Source organism: Esox lucius, chromosome 11 (genome assembly GCF_011004845.1).
Source record: "Esox lucius isolate fEsoLuc1 chromosome 11, fEsoLuc1.pri, whole genome shotgun sequence".
Taxonomy (NCBI): domain Eukaryota; kingdom Metazoa; phylum Chordata; class Actinopteri; order Esociformes; family Esocidae; genus Esox; species Esox lucius.
In genome coordinates, this window is record NC_047579.1 from 32,017,452 (window position 1) to 32,027,089 (window position 9,638).

The window sequence follows — 9,638 nt, forward strand, 5'->3', positions numbered from 1 at the left end:
TTCTATTTCTCTACATCTGTTGTTCTATCTCTCTATCTCTGTTGTTCCATCTCTCTACCTCTGTGGTTAAGTCTCTCTACCTCTGTTGTTCTATCTCTCTACCTCTGTTGTTCTATTTCTCTACCTCTGTTCTATCTCTCTACCTCTGTTGATCTATCTCTCTACCTCTTTTGTTCTAATTCTCTACCTCTGTTGTTCTATCTCTCTACCTCTGTTGTTCTATCTCTCTACCTCTGTGGTTAAGTCTCTCTACCTCTGTTGTTCTATCTCTCTACCTCTGTTCTATCTCTCTACCTCTGTTGATCTATCTCTCTACCTCTTTTGTTCTAATTCTCTACCTCTGTTGATCTATCTCTCTACCTCTGTTGTTCTATCTCTCTACCTCTGTGGTTAAGTCTCTCAACCTCTGTTGTTCTATCTCTCTACCTCTGTGGTTAAGTCTCTCAACCTCTGTTGTTCTATCTCTCTACCTCTGTTCTATCTCTCTACCTCTGTTGATCTATCTCTCTACCTTTGTTGTTCTAATTCTCTACCTCTGTTGATCTATATTTCTACCTCTGTTGTTCTATCTCTCTACATCTGTTGTTCTATTTCTCTACATCTGTTGTTCTATCTCTCTATCTCTGTTATTCTATTTCTCTACCTCTTTTGTTCTAATTCTCTACCTCTGTTGATCTATCTCTCTACCTCTGTGGTTAAGTCTCTCTACCTCTGTTGTTCTATCTCTCTACCTCTGTGGTTAAGTCTCTCTACCTCTGTGGTTAAGTCTCTCTACCTCTGTTGTTCTATCTCTCTACAGTACCTCTGTTGTTCTATCTCTCTACAGTACCTCTGTTGTTCTATCTTTTGAGTTTTCTATATGTCACTTTTTTCCATCTAATCAATCTGCCTGTGTCTTGACTATTTTACTCTTTCTCTCTCTCTCTCTCTCTCTCTTTCACTCAGTAAATCTGCCCACACTGTAAATCACTCCACTCTGTGTATTACCATGCGGTATATCATTCTAAGCTGTATATCACTCCACACAGTTTATCGCTCAACAGTGTACATCACTCCAAGCTGTATATCAATCCACATTGTTTATCACTCCAAGCTATATATCACACCACACTCTATATCAATCACTCCACGCTGAATATCACTCCAAGCTGACCATCTTTCCTTCCCTCCTTCAATAATTTCTTCTCTTTCTCTTCCTGTCACTCCTTTCACTCCATCTCAGCATGTGTGCCATCTGTTAGGTTTTCTCTTCTGTTCCCTTCTTTCCCTAGCTCTACCCTTGCTCTCTTCACTGTCCCTCTCCATCCTCCTTTTTCTCATTGCCCATAACTCAGTCTCACTCTCTATGACAGATAGCTCAGTGTCTCTGTGCACCAGTACCCAAGTGACCTGACCTCCATAAATGATAAAATGAGCTTGCGGGACTCACAGAGAATAAGGGGGAGAGGAGAGAAAGATTTAAATTGCATGGATAGAAGAGGAAATTAGATACCCACCCCCGGTGAACAACCCTGTCATCACCATAAAAAACAACCGTCATCACCATGTAACGCTGCTTCATTTAACCAAGTTGTAAACTACAGACCTAGTTAAATATACAGTACATGTTGTCATATCCTAGCTACTTGTTGGGGCCAATGCAGCTATGGAGGAAACCTAAACCTGGAGTCCAAAACAGAAACACAGCTTTAGGCTTTGTTCAAACATCTCTGTTAAATCAACCACTGAGTAGAAGCAGAGAACTTTAGCATCTTACAAGACAAAAGGCAGACGGGAAATGTTTAGGCCAGCCTTTAGCGAGGAACATCACCGGTTTTATCAAGACATGATAAACCTCTCTAAACCCAGCTCTCAAAGCTTGACAGGAAGCCGGATGATCTGGGGCCAGACTCTGTCTTCCTAATAGACTGTCCTTAAGCTAACCCTCAACACATACCAGTCAACATCACGTCACCACGCTAACCCTCAACACAGACCAGTCAACATCAAGGAACCACGCAAACCCTCAACACAGACCTGTCAACATCACTTCACCACGCTAACCCTCAACACAGACCAGTCAACATCAAGGAACCACGCAAACCCTCAACACAGACCTGTCAACATTACTTCACCACGCTAACCCTCAACACAGACCAGTCAACATCACTTCACCACGCTAACCCTCAACACAGACCAGTCAACATCACGTCCACACGCTAACCCTCAACACAGACCAGTCAACATCACGTCACCACGCTAACCCTCAACACAGACCAGTCAACATCACTTCACCACGCTAACCCTCAACACAGACCAGTCAACATCACGTCCACACGCTAACCCTCAACACAGACCAGTCAACATCACGTCACCACGCTAACCCTCAACACAGACCAGTCAACATCACGTCACCACGTTAACCCTCAACACAGACCAGTCAACATCACGTCACCACGCTAACCCTCAACACAGACCAGTCAACATCACGTCACCACGCTAACCCTCAACACAGACCAGTCAACATCACGGCACCACGCTAACCCTCAACACAGACCAGTCAACATCACGTCACCACGCTAACCCTCAACACAGACCAGTCAACATCACGTCACCACGTTAACCCTCAACACAGACCAGTCAACATCACGTCACCACGCTAACCCTCAACACAGACCAGTCAACATCACGTCACCACGCTAACCCTCAACACAGACCAGTCAACATCACGTCCCCACGCTAACCCTCAACACAGACCAGTCAACATCACGTCATCACGCTAACCCTCAACACACACTAGCCCTCATCACGTCACCACGCTAACCTTCCACCAAGGGTGCCCGCTCAGCATTCTCCTGTAGGCTCGGTTCACCCGTGAACACCCTTCCATGTACCACACCAACTCAATCATCAAGAACGCTGTCAACACAACAGTGACAGAGTCCAGGCAGAACAGCGCATGTTAAACAAACTCCCTCAGCGCAAAAAAAAAAACCTGATTTTAGAGAGCACGGCTTCTTGCTCACCGACGGCACCCTGATCTGCACCGTAGAGACATTCTGCTTGAGTACACGCAGACACAAACACAGAGACACACACATTCACAGACACTTACTCGTACGCATGCAGCTGTACCGTTTACACTGGTTACCGTTTGTTTGGTTTTATCCTGTTTACTTAATTGTTTTTATTTTTGTTATTTTTACTATTCAGATTACATTTGTGTGGGCTTTTTCTTAATGTTAACACTAACAATTTAAATTTTTTATTGGCTGCATTGCTGAAAAGCCGGGACACAAGCAGACCGGCAACAACATCTACAATGTGTACTGTGTGTGACATATACAACTAAGACTCTTTTAACCTTTGAAGCAGAAGCATAAAGCGGGGCAACAGAAGCATGAAAGGTCCTGATGCACCCTGGAGACTGGGGCTAGTATAGCCTGTACGTGAATGATGTAACGTGGCCTCTAGCCAAAGCTTCATCATGCATGTTACACAACTTGGCACTGTTTGTTCCTCTTGGGATCCCTTCTCTGGACTTAGAGTGTTGGTCTAGTGGAATCATTAGCTTATGATGTCCTGCTCATGATTTTAGTTTTTTTGTTCTATCCTGCTGGTTTCTGTTCAGCTAATTAATTATGTTACGTGTTATTACTGGCCCTTAGTGAAAGATCTATGATAAAGACGAATATAAAAGACTATATAAAGGATAATATATAAAGAATATTAAAAACGTGAACACCCACATGAGCACACACATTGCAAACGCAAACGCAAACACATAAGGAACATAGCCAACCCATGGGTTCTGCAAGATGCACATGAACACGCATTTCTAAGCAGAACCTAACAAGCACTCTGAAATACAGCAGCAGTGTACTGACTCCCCTCACATTTCTTCATTCATTCAAGAACACTTGGTCCTGTCTAGTTGATTAACTGCATGACTACACTGTTTTGAACCTGTTAAAGATTATTTTGACCTCTTGTCCAGCTATTCTCATGTGAAAAGGCTGCTGAATGACCTAATGAATATACAGTTGGTCACCATGAACATGGTCCATATAACTGTAATCAATAGGACTGTGATCAGTGTCATTGTGTGGGCTTCCAACCTCCTATCACCTTTTCATGTTAACAGGGCAATAGCAATGGAAAATATCCAAAAACAAAAGCTGATAATCAACGTGAATCTAATCTTCTCTCCCTTCCTCCATTTCTCTTCCTTTGGCTTCCTTCTCCCCTTCTCCCCTCCCTCTCTGTAGCACTGCCATCTCCCCCTCTCTGACGTCATAGCAACTGCAGTCGAACAGAACATCGAGCGGAGCAGAACATCAAACATCCCTCCCTTCATCTGTCTGGGGGTGGTTATGGTCAGGGGGATTGGAGATAGGGGGGAGTAGGAGGAGGGGAGGTAGCTTCTAACATCAGGCTCCACAGACCACGTCATAAAAACAATACTATAGTATCTCCGAGAATCCTTCAGACAGACCAGCTGCTTCCAGGTGCTCTATAAGTTACCCTGAAGTGTAAAGGTTATCCTATCTGTCACGTTTCTATGTCTGACACACCACTGCTGCAAAAGGCCAAACATGAGAATGCAACAGGGCCAGTTAATAGACTAACAAACTGAATAGAAACATGTCAGAGGAGAGACAGAAGAAATGAGAGAGGGAAAGAGAAAGGGAGAGAGGAGGGAGAGAGAAAGACGGGGGTGTTGGAGATAGAGGGAGAGAGAGAAAGGGAGAGGTGATGGAAGAAGAGGGGGAAAGAGGATAAGGGAGAATAAGAGAGGGAGAAGAGAGAAAGCAAGAATGGCGGGTTGACATGGGCTGGACGTATTGAGGATGAAAAAGAAAGAAGAGGGAAAAGGGAAAGGAGACAGAGACTATAAGACAGATAATGCTGGGGGTTTAGAAAGAGAGAGAGACTATAAGACAGATAATGCTGAGGGTTTAGAGAGAGAGACTATAAGAGAGATAATGCTAGGGGTTTAGAGAGAGAGACTGTGAGTGATTAGCATTCTGAGGGGATTGGCTGCTGACTCAGGAGACTGTGCAGATAGACACACCCAACCACAGATAACCAGTGCTATATAAATTAAATGAAATAACCGTATACATTTAAAATTAACCTACCCAACCCTATCCAGTGATGTCAACACATGCTTGCTGTAGCGGAACCTTGTGGTTGATGAGTTTCTGTTAAGTCTTGACAGTGTTTCCAAAATGGGTACACAACAACTAGCTCGGCACAAGATCAAAACATATAGTGTATATTTTGTTACATACAATGACTGAATGGATTGCAATGTTTAGTTTTGTCCCTGACTAACTGGAAAAACCTGTGATGCCAGCTGTCCCAATACTTAGCCACCCTGAAATGGAAATTGTTTGATTCCTCATCTAATCTTTTGTTCTAAAAAAAAAAAAAAGTACTCTCGCAATAATTATGGAGGGAACTGTTTATACAAGGGACGGTGAGCATTAAAGATAATTGAGTATGTACAGTTGAGGTACACATTTACATATTTACAGTTACAGTATATATACCTCTATAAGTCTACTTAGATGAGCATAGTTCTGTGTGCCCTGTAGTGCAGCTACTCTGTGTAGTTAACAATTAAATATTTGTTAGTGGCTTGATGTGAGGGGCACAGTCTAGTTTGTTTCTTTGGGATGGTTTCTGAGGGCAGTTTCTAAGGGCTACAGTCGATTCGATGCCACAATGGGAACACGTCAAGCATCTCTTAGAAAAGAAAATACTAAGACAGAAAATACCCAGCTACCCCTGTACTAGCTACGAAGAACCTCGCTGATTTATCAATCTTCATATACTTCTTTTGAAAAAAAGGTCCTCCTCGCAATAGGAATGGATGTCAGTGAACCTGTGCCCGACAAAAGTCGACAGAACGTAGGCATCGGAAACAACCAAAAAGGGCACCTTTTGAGTCATACATTAAATTTAATTCAGCACCCACTGTAAAGATTATCCAGCTGTACCTGTACAGTAAATTATATTACAGAGTTAACCACTGATAGCATCTGGCTCTCAGTAACCTTTATTTGTAACCTTTGTCACTTAGCAGACTCTCTTGTCCAGTGCATTCATTAATTTGTACATTCATCCTAAAACAGTTAGGTGGGACTAGCACACAAACCAGTAATAGTAAGTAGAGCAGGAGTCCTCTCCATTTACATGGAGGCACTCTGAAACGGAGCCCAGGAAGCTGTGTAATTACTCAGCAGCAAGATATGCATGTAAGTAGCAGTACTAGATCATGTTAAGTTAAGACAAACCATACATATCACCACTAAATAGAGCAGTTGTTGTCTTTCTATAGAAGCACACATTTGATGACTGCTACTTCCCGAAGTGAATGCACAATTATTCACAAAACATACAGATAGAAAGTTAATGAATAGATATCACATTGCCTTACAAGCCAACTTTTGCTCAGACCAGCAACTGGAGAATTGGAGAATTAAAGGCTACTTGGAATATAGTGAGGATATTCCCAGGTACCAGTGTCTGTTCTTCACAACATATGGTTATCCCAAATGAGGGCTTTTTTAACTTCCGGTTTGCCCTATATCAGTTATAATACCTGACCCACGTTATCAAGATCAAGTTCCATTTAAATTCTGTCCCAAACTATCTATTTAAGCCCCAAAAGCTATGTTTTGTTTCCAGTTTCAACTTTATGGCGGTTATCTGGCTTTGTGGCCATAGAAGCTAGTAAAACCTTCCAGAACTGGCACTTCAAGGATGAAAAGAAAGAGAAGGGCGACCTCTTGTGGTGAATAGAATATGTGACACATTGAAATGAGGTCAAGGAAATGGAAAGCAGTATCATGTCTACTTGCCATTATGGTTTAAGGAATGAGAAGTAAGGGAGATTGGTCAAGCATTGAAACAAGAAGCAAGTAAGTGTGGTGAAGTGTTGGAACGAGAAGTAAGGGAGAAGGGTCAAGCGTTGGAACAAGAAGGGAGAGGGGTGAAGTTTTGGAACGAGAAGTAAGGGAGAAGGGTCAAGCGTTGGAACAAGAAGGGAGAGGGGTGAAGTGTTGGAACGAGAAGTAAGGGAGAAGGGTCAAGCGTTGGAACAAGAAGGGGAGAGGGGTGAAGTGTTGGAACGAGAAGTAAGGGAGAAGGGTGAGCTAGATGCAAGGAAAGGAAAAAGTTCCTCACCTCAATCATTTATATAATTTAATAATGTCCAATTATTCACTGGTAAAGGGTTGTACTTGACGTTACAAGGACAGCGGTATATCATCAGTTAAAAGAACAATCAGCTAATGGGTCGGTTAACATTTAATAGAATCTGAACAGGAAATGCATCAAATCATTCAAGCAATGCTCAACCTATTCTTTTCATACTCAATTCATTTCTCATAAATCAATATTCTCTTGGGATCTTGGGGTAAATATGAATTACCAATCAGAAGACGAAAGATTGGGAGTACGTACATGAGGTTTAGGATAAGAGTAAGCTGGTTTAAAGGAAGGCTCGGTTCTGGGCCCATTATTGTTCTCACTATATATGCTGCCTTTGGGTGATGCAATCGAGAATCACAATGTAAATTTTCATGCTGATGACACAGTTATATATTTCAATGAAGCATGGAGAAGCCCCAAAATTAGCTACTTTGGAAGCATGCGTTTCAGATATTAGGAAGTGGATGACAGAGAATTTCTTGCTTTTAAACTCAGGAAAAACAGAAATGCTCGTTTTAGGACCCAAGAAACAAAGAGCTTTGTTAGCAGATCTCACAGTGAACCTCGATGGCTGCATGGTCGTATCCCAAAAAACTGACCCCTTGACCCTGACCTCTCCTTTGATGAATATATAAAATATGTCTCAAGAGTTGCTTATTTTCATCTTCGAAACATCTTTATCAATCTTCATATACTTCTTTTGAAAAAAAGGTCCTCCCCGCAACAGGAATGGATGTCAGTGAACCTGTGCCCGACAAAAGTCGACAGAACGTAGGCATCGGAAACAACCAAAAAGGGCACCTTTTGAGTCTCAGAGGAAATGGCAGGGGCTCAAGACCACCCTGAGGTATATCTATGCCCCTGCCTTCTGATTGGATACTCCTGGCACTCGGGACCATGAAAACCACCACCGTTGCCGGATCATGTCATTTTTGAGCCAACAGACAATCGCCATGTGACCAAACTGTAACAGTTGCTGAACTGCAGTGTTGTATTAGCTGTGCGACCTCACCAGATACCATGCATACCTTACAGTCATATATGCTGGAAGCTTTTCCATAAACACCACCAGCGCTAACCGACTTTCTTCTAGTCTCCTGTCCTCTGTTCAGGTGAAATTACGTACATCCACCAGTCCTGGAACAGATTTCATGCAGACCAACTGCAATATCTATCAACACACCAGTAATGACACCCTTCATTCACATTGTCTTGATGGTAGGTGAATTTTCACCCAAGTCTGAGGTTTTAAGCAGACTTCAGCAGGATTTCTCTGAGCTTTGCTGCACACATTTTACCCTCTATCTTCACAAGAATTCTAGGCACTGACACAGCGAAACCTTCCCTATAGCATGATGCTGCCACCACCATGCTTCACGGTAGGGATTGTGTTCTCTGGATGACGTGTGGTGTTGGGCTGTCGCCAAATATAGTGCTTAGTGTTGAGGCCAAAAAGCTATGTTCTGTTCTCATCAAACCATCGTCTTCCACTTGGTCTCAGGGTATCACACATGCCTGGCAAACTCTGGCCAGAAATGGACGGGATTTCTTTCCTTTTCAGCACTCTCCTAAAATATCCACTTTTGCAAAGAACCTGGGCTATTGGTGTTGTATGCACAAAGATTCCCAGGACAGCCGTGGGAGCATTTAACTCCTTAATGATGGCCATAGGCCTCTTGCTGGCCTCCATGACTAGTGGTCTTCTTGCCTGGATACTCAGGTTTGGGGATGGCTCGCTCTAGACCAGTGGTTATCGAACTTTTCACACTGTGTAACACTTCAGAAATTATTTCACTGAATATACACTACACAAAAAAATTGTGGAACACATAATCATCACAATATAACAGCAAGCCAGTTAAACTGTCAATCTGTCCAGTTAGGAAGCAGAAGTGATTGTGAATCAATGTCAACTGTTTTGGTGCAAATGAAAGTGACAACAGGTGCGCTGGAGAGGCAACGGCAAGACAACCCCGAAAAAGAAAATTGGTTTTGCAGGTCAGGGCCACATTGCTCTCTCCTTATCCTACCTGACTGATTCTTGTCTAATTTTGCGTTTTGCAAGTGTCCTTGTCACTACTGGTAGCATGAGGCGGTACCTGCAGCCCATTCAGGTTGTACAGGTAGTCCAGCTCCTCCAGGATGGCACATCTATACGTGCCGTCACAAGAACGTTTGCTGTGTCTCCCAGTACAGTCTCAAGAGCATGGAGGAGACACTAGGAAACGGGCCGTAGAAGGACATCAACCTAGCAGCAGGACAGGCATCTGCTCCTTTGTGTGAGGAGGAACAGGAGGAGCTTTGCCAAGAGCCCTACAAAATGAGCTCCAGCGGGCTACTGGTGTGCATGTTTTTGACCAAACTGTTAGAAACAAACTCCATGAAGGTGGCATGAGGGCCCGATGTCCTCTAGTGGGACGTGTGCTCACAGCCCAGCA